The sequence below is a fragment of the Bufo gargarizans genome, chromosome 5 (assembly GCF_014858855.1).
Source record: "Bufo gargarizans isolate SCDJY-AF-19 chromosome 5, ASM1485885v1, whole genome shotgun sequence".
In the NCBI taxonomy this organism is placed as follows: domain Eukaryota; kingdom Metazoa; phylum Chordata; class Amphibia; order Anura; family Bufonidae; genus Bufo; species Bufo gargarizans.
This window is the reverse complement of record NC_058084.1, coordinates 439,554,976-439,567,156: the sequence shown is the minus strand read 5'-3', so window position 1 is coordinate 439,567,156 and position 12,181 is coordinate 439,554,976.

Here is a 12,181-nt window from a genome sequence, read left to right as displayed (position 1 = left end):
GCGTTTTCCAATTTTTAAGTTTTCTTCTGGGCTAGCTTTCCTAGGCCTTTGTTGTGCTGCCTCAGCACACACTACACTAGACAGACATCCACATCTCTACATTGAAAGCCTCTAACCATTCCCTATGGAGAGGGTGACACCAGCCATACCTAGCAACTGGTTCCTAAGGTCTGATAACTCTTTGCATGCAATAAGTACAGTAAATTCACATACCACATAAAAACACATTTTTCACCCTTTTGCAGAGTGCCTCTATGGTAGAAGGAGGACACTACACGTCAACATTTTTGGTGATTCAATTCAGGTGAATTTTTAGGACAGTGGGAGAGAGAGGAGAGAGAGAAAAGTGAGACGAACGGGAATTTTCAGACTGGAGCACTTTCGATTTGGAAATAATCGATTTGAGGCCCAAATCAAATTGTTAGACTAGTGAGGTTGAACGAACCTGAATCAAATTTTGAGCGATTTGCTCATCTCTAATAATTATCATGACCATCTAGGCTCATCTCCTGGTTTACTGACTGTTATGCTCCCTCTTCTTTCACTGTTGTGTTGTATTCAATGAAAAATTATTGTACAAAAAATTGACAAAAATATTCAGAATTTTTATTTATTTTTTTTGGCTGAAAACTCTCTGGAAAAAATGCATAGTAGTTTTAAGAATTTATTTTTTAGGCAGGACCCATCAGTCAGAGGTTAGGTTGATCTGTATCTAAATCCTCTATTACAGCAAGGGCAGATCCTTGGGTGACAGATTAATTTATGTTAATTTGACTGCGTACGGCATAAGGCTCAGCCTGGGACTTTTTTAATAGAAAGCCGGTGATCCGTATCCATCTAGAAGCTGACGTTTGCTCAGGGGTAATACTATATTAATGTTAATATCAGTGATCGATCAGGAGATTTGCAGGAGAAGCATATGAAATGAAATTATAATTGCACCGGGAACGGTGTTTGCTGGCTCCGACATTTAAATAAGGTCACGACGCCTGCACCTGTGTTGTGTTGCTCGATATTAAAACGCCATTCACACGAGTCCCGTACATGACTGTTGGCAGGATGGAAAATCACAATCTGTGCCATCACTTTGTGAAAAATGATTGATATCCCGTCAGAAATGAAATGCCAGCAGTTATGAGTGCACGATGTTATTACTTTATTACAATAATGTAATATATACAGCGCGTTTGTGGCTTACAGGCATCCTCCTACTCGTTCTCATACCTCGACACCTCAGAGCTTGACAATTCCATTTGGCTCAGTAGGTAACTAGTGTTGGGCGCGAATATTCGAATCGTGAATATTAATTGCGAATATCGGCACTTTGAGAATTCGCAAATATTTAGAATATAGTGATATATATTCGTAATTTTCGAATATTCTAGATTTTTTTTTCATCAGTAACCGCCCTTCTTGCCAATGAGAAGGCTGCAATGTCTTTGTCTGAGCTTAGCAACATCCCTAGCAACCAATAGGAAAGTTGCCTACCCCATACTATATAAGAACCTCCCCAGTAGCCATTTTCTACAGTTTTTTAAAGTTCTGAGAGAGCTTGGAAAATGTAGCAAAAGTGACCCACGACTGTATTTTGCAACGCATTACGCGAATATTACATTCCCGATTTTTCACAATCAAGAAAATAATCTCGAATTCACGAATTCGCGAATATATGACGAATATTCGCCCAAATATTCGTGAAATATCGCGAATTCGAATATAGCCCCTGCCGCTCATCACTATAGGTAGCACGAAGAGGGTCTGAAACAAAGTATCTGAATAATGGGGTTCAGGAACATTGCTTTACAACCTTAAAGGTGATGTGCAAGAATGAAGGGGGGGGGGGGGGTAGGGATTTGTTAACCCCCCCCCCCCCCCACTGTGTCATACCCATAAAGGGAAGATTATTTACCTGCTTCCCGGTGCTGGCTCCAGGTCTGTGATAGTCTGCTGGGCTCCCTCTATGTAAACATCTGGTTTTACATCGCCGCTGCCAATCGCTGGTGGAGACCAGATCCTCTTGCGTCAAGGGACCATTTATTATGACACAAGTAGAGCTGGTCAACGCCACAGCCAGTGAGTGATTGGCTGCGACGATGTCAAATCAGATATTTACATTAAGGGAGCCCAGTGAAGCATCATAGGCCTGGAGGAGAAGGAGCCAGCACCGAGAAGCAGGTAAGTAATCTTACCTTTACAGGTCCGGAACAGTGGAGGGGTCTGCCAAACTCTCCCCTTCCCCCATTCTCGCACAACCCTTTTAAAGGGGTTGTCCAGGAATTTTGTGTTGACATTTCCTCAGGAAATGCCATCCATATCTTTTTGGTGAGGGTCTGACAACCCACACCTCCACTGATCAGCTGTTCTGAGGGAGCTCCATCCATTATGTAGTGGACGTTGCTGGTAACTGCAGAACTGCTCCCACTGAGGTGACTGGTGGAGCCAAGTTGTCCGACGGTCGAGCTTCTTTGGAACAGCTTATCGGTAGGTTGTGGACTCCTAGTCAGTGGTGTACCTCCAATAGAATCAGACCGTGCAGCCGCTATGGGGCCTGGGGGGAAAAGGTGCCCGCAGTGAATGAAAGGCCCCATCCCCTAATTACACACATTACTGTCCAGCTACAGTATAGTATCCCTATCATTAGTGGAGAAAGCTAAAGGACATGTGATTATGTCATCACAGGTCCTATACAGCTAGTAAAAGAATTGCACAAAGAATGGTGTAGTTCCCAGGTTAGGAGCAACCGCCAGGACCTGTGATGACATAATCTCCAGCATCACATGTCCTGTACGTTTAGTAGAGGAGCTGCACAGAGCATCATCACAGGTCCTTCAACCCCCAACAGCATGGAGAAGAACTGCAGGATGAGCTCTCCACTGAGAATAGAATTGAGTGATAAGAGGAGGTCCTCCTCCTTTCTTCCTTTCTCTTCATTTTCACCCCATTCCCCCATTTTACTGATATCTTACATACAGTGGATATAAAAAGTCTACACACCCCTGTTAAAATGTCAGGTTTCTGTGCTGTAAAAAAATGAGACAAAGATAAATCATTGCAGAACTTTTTCCACCTTTAATGTGACCTATAAACTGTACCACTCAATTAAAAAACAAACTGAAATCTTTTAGGTGGAGGGAAGAAAAGGAAAAAAAACTAAAATAATGTGGTTGCATAAGTGTGCACACCCTCTTATACCTGGGGATGTAGCTGTGTTCAGAATTAAGCAATCACATTCAGAATCATGTTAAATAGGAGTCAGCATACACCTGCCATCATGTAAAGTGCATCTGATTAACCCCAAATAAAGTTCAGCTGCTCTACTTGGTCTTTCCTGAAATTTTCTTAGTCGCATCCCAGAGCAAAAGCCATGGTCCACAGAGAGCTTCCGAAGCATCAGAGGGATCTCATTGTTAAAAGGTATCAGTCAGGAGAAGGGTACAAAAGAATTTCCAAGGCATTAGATATACCATGGAACACAGTGAAGACAGTCATCATCAAGTGGAGAAAATATGGCACAACAGTGACATTACCAAGAACTGGACGTCCCTCCAAAATCTATGAAAAGACAAGAAGAAAACCGGTCTGGGAGGCGACCAAGAGGCCTACAGCAACATTAAAGGAGCTGCAGGAATATCTGGCAAGTATTGGCTGTGTGGTACATGTGACAACAATCTCCCGTATTCTTCATATGTCTGGGCTATGGAGTAGAGTGGCAAGACGAAAGCCTTTTCTTACGAAGAAAAACATCCAAGCCAGGCGACATTTTGCAAAAACACATCTGAAGTCTCCCAAAAGCATGTGGGAAAAGGTGTAATGGTCTGATGAAACCAAGGTTGAACTTTTTGGCCATAATTCCAAAAGATATGTTTGGCGCAAAAACAACACTGCACATCACCAAAAGAACCCCATACCCACAGTGAAGAATGGTGGTGGCAGCATCATGCCAAGGGGCTGTTTTTCTTCAGCTGGAACTGGGGCCTTAGTTAAGCTAGAGGGAATTCTGAACAGTTCCAAATACCAGTCAATACTGGCACAAAACCTTCAGGCTTCTGCATGAAAGCTGAACATGAAGAGGAACTTCATCTTTCAGCATGACAACCACCCAAAGCATACATCCAAATCAACAAAGGAATGGCTTCACCAGAAGATTAAAGCTTTGGAATGGCCCAGCCAGAGCCCAGACCTGAATCCGATTGAAAATCTGTGGGGTGATCTGAAGAGGGCTGTGCCCAGGAGATGCCCTCGCAATCTGAGTGTTTTTGTAAAGAAGAGTGGGCAAATCTTGCCAAGTCAAAATGTGCCATGCTGATAGACTCATACCTAAAAAGACTGAGTGCTGTAATAAAATCAAAAGGTGCTTCAACAAAGTATTAGTTTAACCATATTATTTTATTTTTATATCTTTTCTTCCCTCCACCTAAAAGATTTCAGTTTGTTTTTCAATTGAGTTGTACAGTTTATAGGTCACATTAAAGGTGGAAAAAGTTCTGAAATGATTTATATTTGTCTCATTTGTTCACATCACAGAAACCTGACATTTTAACAGGGGTGTGTAGACTTTCTATATCCACTGTATGTATATACAGCGGTGTACTGATATGTGAGGTACAAGCTGTAATTTATACCTCATACCTCACTTATCAGTACACTGCTGTATATACTGGCCAGGAACGGGTAATGGGATGGGCTATGAATGGGGCATGAGGGTGCAATTTAGGTTCTTGTTATGGGGCCCAGTGATTTCTATGTACGCCCCTGCTCCTAAAGATTAGATATTGATGGCCTATCCTGAGGCTTTTATATACCATACAAGCTGCGTGAAACTTAAAAACCCAGAGAAATTCGAATGATACGGCCTCTGAGAAACTGTACAAATTCACAACTAATCATAGCGCTCCCACTTTAGGGAGTTGATAGCTATGCAGTTTCCTAATACAATAATTAAAGTGTTGGTTAGAAAAGCTATAGTATAGGTAATAGAGGGGGTCTTCTATTTAGTGACCTTAATTTATTAAGGGATGCTGCAAAAAAAAAATAAAAAAAAAACACCTTTCACTACGGAGAACTTGGGTCATCCATACATTATACAGATGGTCCACTGATTTCTCTGGACAACATGTAATGCTTTATTCCACCTATGGAGGAGCTGCAGGGACACAGAACACTTGCTGTCAGGTTAAAGCTGATCACTTTAGTTCCCAGCAATAGTAAAAACAGTTTTAAAGGGGTTATCCAGAATTGTAATATTCTGAGGATAGGTCATCAATATCAGATTGGCGCAGGGATCCGACACTCAGCACCTCCATCGATAGTTTTAGCATTGGAAGTTAGTGCCAGTGCTCCACAGCTCCACCCTGTGTGTAGTGGACAGAGTTGGTAACTGCAGCCCTGCTCTCATTCACTTCAATCTTCTTTTATTTTGCTACTATTATTACTACATATATATAGCATGCACTTATTATACGCCATTGCTGTTTATCTAGAGCTTACAATATACAATATCTAATGATAATATCGAATAACTTATTAAAAGAGTTGTCCCATGAAAAATATTCTACAGCCTTCATACCAGAACCTGGATCTGAATACTTTTGTAATTGCATGTAACATAAAATTTTGCATAGCCACTGAGCTACTCAATAAAATGTATCTGTATAGCGCCACCTGCTGTTTGCTTTCTTTCTTAATTCTTTGTCCTGCTCACTGAGATGGCCGCACATGCTCAGTTCCATCCTTCAACTGCCTCCTGAGCTGTGATAGGGAGAGCATGGACACGCCCCCTGAGCTGTGATAGGGAGAGCTGAGACACGCCCCCTGAGCTGCAGCAGGAAAGACACTCCCTGTGAGCTGCCAGCTTGATATAAATCTAGCAGAGCAATGAATGGGGAGATCTCTGGATCCATGTGAGGTGCAGGGCTGGTTCTAGCTTTGTTAGAAAGAGATTTTCATGTCCTATATGATGTCTGAATTTTATATTTTACATTAGTCATGGGATAACCCCTTTAATTATCCATATCTATTAATAAAGTGCCATAAAAATGAAAATCTAACCAATTGTAAAGGAAATGGCCAATACCTAACGGACACTGCTATTCAATTTGTTAACTCTGTGCTATATACAGCTCATAATGCAATGCAACCTGTATATTCATTACTTAGAGGTCATTGACATGATATTTACAGCAGACATGGGGGTGAACAACATGAATTTAGGGTGGTATAATTCAACAGGATATAGAGAGCACCTATAAAGAGGCTGCATAACATTAGAAAAACAGGATCAATTTTTTTTTACCAGGAACAGCGCCACTTTTATCTATGGGCCGTGCCTGGTACTGCAGCTTAGTTAAATTAAAATTCGATACTGAAACACTAGACACAGCTATGACCAAGGTTGTAGCTATTTAAAAAAAAAAAAAAAAAATACTCTTTCTTCTAAGTGAATACAACCTCTTTAAGTGGAAATCAGCAGGATCAACCCCACTAAAGCACTGGCAGTGTTTCTCCTGCGGATTAAAATAATACATGCACTGAACCCCTCCATCAAGAATAAAAGTCAACCACAACTAGTTTTCAAAAGACAGATTTAATTTTAATCAGCAGGATTTAATAGAGTTGACCCTGCTGACAAGTGCTATTTAACGACTAGGGCTACGTAGGCCGCAGCAGTAATAATGTGATTTTTGATTGGGTCAGACCACTTTCCTTTAAAAAAGAGCTGTAAATATATTTTAATGTCCCTGCAATTGGCCAGCAGTGCTGGTGTGTAGGAGAATAGGTAGGTCGGACCTACACCCAACATATACAGTAGTTATACAGTGATCCACATGGTTTTTTCTGGACATTAGGAAAGCTGGGTGACCACCCTCTAGGAGCTAATGACCCCCGTGTAAATAAGAAATGGTTCAATAGAATCCTTATCAGAAGTGGAAAACTGAATGGGGGAGATTTATCAAAACTGGTGTAAGGTAGATCTGGCTTAGGTGCCCATAGCAACCAATCAGATTCCACCTTTCAGAGCTTCTTTGGAAAATGAAAGGTGGAATCTGATTGGTTGCTATGGGCAACTAAGCCAGTTCTACCTTACACCAGTTTTGATAAATCTCTTCCAGGGACTTGTATTTGCCAATGAAATTTAGGATTTTTTTTAAAAATTTTTGAGAATGAATTGTGAATTTAACTAATAACGCAGCCATGACTGCAACGCAGAGAATATGTAATACATTCAGATCATGCAGCGCTTCTGTATAATACCAGCAATGACGTAGACATCCACAAGAAAGACGTAAGACATATGTAGGAGGTAATAAGCATACATTACAGTACGTACAGCCAGGGCCGCACCGCCAATTAGGCAAGGTGAGGCGATCACCTCAGGCGGCGCGGCCCTGGTGACAAGTGGGGGGGGGGTGGCAGGGCACAGGGAGATGAGCACTTACATTGTGGAAGCGCTCATCTCCATAGTCATCTGTATCGCTGTCCTCAGCACAGCGATACAAATAAATGGTGCGGCGGGGCAGGGAAGAGGCGTCTCCCTTCCCTGTTCCTCTGATAGGCTGAAGGCACTAGGCCTGCAGCCTATCAGAGGCCAGGGCAGGCGGCACGATGACGTCATTGCGCCGTCTGAGCCGTACAGCTCGGGACACAGGCCGGAAGAGGCCTGCATCGCATCGCTGCCAGCCTGATGGAGGTAAGTATGTGTGTTTATTTTTTTTATATGGTACAATACAGGAGAGGAGCGCTATGGGGGCACTGCGGGGGCACCTTTTACTGGCAAATGATTGGGGGGCATCTATGGGAGGGCACTTCTTACTGGCACATGATTGGGGGGCATCTATGGGGGCACTTCTTACTGGCACATTATTCGGGGGTAGTGTTGGGCGCGAATATTCAAATAGCGAATTTTCATCAGGAATATCGCCACTTCGAGAATTCACAAAGATTTAGAATATAGTGCTATATATTCGTATTCCCAAATATTCTAGATTTTTTTTCATCAGTGACCTCCCCTTTTCCTTGTGGGCCAATGAGAAGGCTGCAATGTCTTTGTCTGAGCTTAGTAACATCCCTAGCAACCAATAGGAAAGTTGCCTACCCCTAACTATATAAGAACCTCCCCAGAAGCCATTTTCTGTAGTTTTATGGAGTTCTAAGAGAGACAGCAGTGTCATTGCTGTGCTCTGTGCTTTACATTAGATAGTTAGTTAGCTCATATATATAATACAGATAGTTAGTGGGAGATAGTCAGTGTAGGTTATATCCTTATATAGTGGAGCTGAGAGGTTCCAGTGCAGGGTGTTAGGCAGTGTAATAGGTTCTGCTGTCCATACAGACATGCTACAGACATAGTGCTGTGATGTCACAAGTCCACAACAATACTTAGTGCACTAATCAGTAATATGTAGTCAGACCTGCTAAAATGTAAAGTTGCCCGTATTGCGGCAAAATATGCGCATCATTAATTACAGATTTGCGCAATTGCGAAGATATTGGAGCACTCTATCTGCATATAAAGCTATTGTAATGTTCTTCCGTGCCAACCATTTTCTCCAGCCTCAGGAAACTTCTAAAAGCTTGAAAAATGTAGCAAAAGTGACCTACGCCTGTATTGCGCGCGCAATGCGCGCATATTACATTGCCGATTTTCGCAATCAAGAAAATAATCGGGAATTCTCGATTCGTGAATATATGATAAATATTCGCACAAATATTCGCAAAATATCGCAAATTCGAATATTGCTCCTGACGCTCATCACTATTGGGGGGCATTCATGGGGGCATTTTTTACTGGCAAATTATTGGGTGGCACTATGGGGGCATCTACTGAGGCCACAAAGAAGGGGTATTTTATATGGGGGGGCTCTGTATAGGGGCATTTTATACTGGGACACATTATGGTGGGTACTATGGGGAAGGAGGGAGAGGAGTATTATGGGGTCATCTACGGGGGGCACTAAGAAGGGGTATTTTATACTTGCAAATTATGGGGGACACTGAGCTATATAGGGGCATTCTATACTGGTACATTATGGGGGGCACTAGGAGGAAGAAGGGAGAGGAGCACTATGGGGGTATTTACTGGGGGCACTATATAGGGGTATTTTATATTTTATACTGGCACATTATGGGGGCACTATGGGGACATTAGCTCAACTGGGGGCATTAAAAGGGGGTATTTTTTGCACTGTCACATTATAAGGAGAATTATTATTACTGGGGGGCATTAAGATGGGCTTTATTACTACTAGGGGTCTATGGGGAACATAATTACTAGTATGGGCACTAGCGGGCATTATTACTTCAGGGGCACAGTGGGGACATGTTGGGGGCACTGTAGGAGCACTATTAATACCATGTGTGCTCTAGCAGATAATTATTAATATTGGTGGGACTTTTGGGAGCAAAATTACTGTGGGGGCACCTTGGCACAGTATCACCACAATTTCTGGGGGGGGACGTTATGTTTACACTATTAGTGTCAGGGGCACTATTTGCTGGGTGCAGTTATTTTAGGGCACTGTGTGCCAATAATTATTGAAGGGCACTATCTGCATGGTACTAGTATTATCAGGGGGTTTAGCTGTTTCTGCAGTATAATATTGAGGAGCACAGTGAGCACAGTATTTTGGGTGGTAGGATGATTTGTCCAGAAGATGGGAGGATGATGGAAAAGTAGTAAACTAAGACTTTTTTTTGTCAAACTGCAGAGACGAGAAATAGCTAAAAAATGGTGGTCTGGTCTGAAGGTCTGAAAGGAGAAGATGAGGAAAGAGAACATCTACATCAAAGAGACGTCACTGGATGTAAGAGGTATGTGGCGCTGTATTACCCTGTATGTTCTGTAGTGATATATGTAATGTTAGGAGGGAAGGGTTTAGGTTGAGAATTTGGTATGGGGGGGGCGCTTTTTCAATTTTCGCCTCAGGCAGCAGAAAGGCTAGGTGCACCCCTGTGTACAGCTAACATCACCTGTAAACATGTGTCCCTCAGTTATCCCTACTGTCAACATCTTAATGTCCCAGAACACTTATCAGAAGTGCATTGTGTGACACAGTCACATAATATAGACTGGAAGTAACCAAGGAAGGTTCCTATTAATTGACAGCAAGCAGATATTTTGAAACAAGTGAAAGGAATTGATATGGAAATTAATTTGGAAAATGGTCTACCTTTTCAAAATAAATAGAATAAAAGAATAACCTTTATTGGTTGAAATCAGAATTCACCCTTAAAGGGCATCTGTCAGAAGATTTGTCCCTATGACACTGGCTGACCTGTTACAAGTGCGCTTGGCAGCTGAAGACATCTGTGTTGGTCCCATGTTCATATGTGCCCACATTGCTGAGAAAAATTATGTTTTAATAGATGCAAATGAGCCTCTCGGAACAACAGGGGAGTTGCCATTACTCCTAAAGGCTCCTCTGTCTCTAACTGCCGCGCCCTCTCTACTTTGATTGACAAGGCCATGAGTGATGATGTTTTCCCTGCCTGGTCCTGTCAATCAAAGTGCAGAGATCTCGGCAGTAGCAAAGAGCCTGTAGGTGTAACGGCAACGCCCCTGTTGCTCTTAGAGGCTTATTTGCATATATTAAAACATCATTTTTCTCAGCAATGCGGACACATATGAACATGGGACCAACACAGATGCCTTCAGCTGCCAAGTGCACATGTAACATGTCAGCCAGTTCATGGGTACAAAACTGCTGACAGATGCCCTTTAAAGTAGCACTCCCACAAATATTTTTATTCACTCCAAAGACATACTGATGACATACTTAGATTGTGACAGCATCATGCTAATGTTTGTAAAGCGCTGCGAAATATGTTAGCGCTATATAAGTGCATAACATAAATAAATAAATAACCTCCCTACTGATCCTCAGCTGTGTCATGTGACCAACACTCTGATCTCCAACTGACACAGGACAGGAAGTCAGGTACTTCTGTATTCATTCCTATGAGACTGACATTGAGGCTCCCATAGGAATACATAGAGAAACCGGCCTCCTGTCCACACATAAGATGCTGTGTTATTTGGAAAGTCAGAGTGCTGGTCACATGACACAGTTGAGGATCGGAAGGGAGGTTATAACTCACAAATACAGTCACTGGTAAGAAGATTCCTATCACTACAGTTTACATCATGTATCTTTCTAACTATTGTGAGAGTGCTTCTTTCGTTTTTACTGAAAGGCAGCATGACACCAACTTTCCTAAAATCCTGCACAGAAAATCTGCTTATTTGGGCATTGATCTGTGGGCAAGGATATATTAACATGGATGACAATCCAGGAAGCCATTATGGCTGTGACTCTTAACGGCAGAAGAAGACGAGCTAATAATTATATTTACTGGTGATTTTTATTTCATTTTTACGGTTGGAAGGGAAAGGGGGGGACGGACACTTTTTTAAAATTAAAGTCATAATAAGGTTACAACACAGTATATTTACATAGTAAGACATACAAAGTACTGGAACACCTATATCTGACATCAGACACTGACGTCCGGCCTCACATGCTGCCTACATTATATTAGCACATCCTTTTATTTAAAATAATAAGCTAGAAAAATAGATGTCTGTATAATAATGTATTTAATAACTTAATTCAGATTTTACGTCTCTATGGGAATCAGACTAGACATTAGTTATGTACGAATAAATAAGGAAATGTATGGACGGAGTTTTATAGTGTAAAAGTGTAAGGCCTCATTCACACCAGCAATACAGAATGCGTTAGGATCTGTTCAGGGTTAAACAAGTTCAATCCATTATGTCTGCGATGGCGTTCAGTGTTTGTATTTTCCCATCCGGCACAATTCAACATTTTTAACCGGGCCTCCATCAACCATGCAACATTTATAATACTGATGTCTTCCTGCCTGCCAGATGGCACGGCTTCTACTCCAACCCCTCTAGCTTTGCCTAAAACCCTATGTACCCCAATGAGTGTCCTATCACAGCTCCCTTTAAGATCCACTTCTTGTTTTGCATTAAAATAAATGTTAAAAAACCCACTGCGTGAAATCTACATTCAGCCGCTCAGTGTGAACCTGACCTTATGATAACATAGCTAAAGCAACAACCCTCAGAACATTGGAAGCCATATAGTTTGGGCTTCCAACGAAGCAGCAAAGAGTAAAACGGGTCAGAAGTTCAATGGGAAGTAGAGCTTATGAAGAT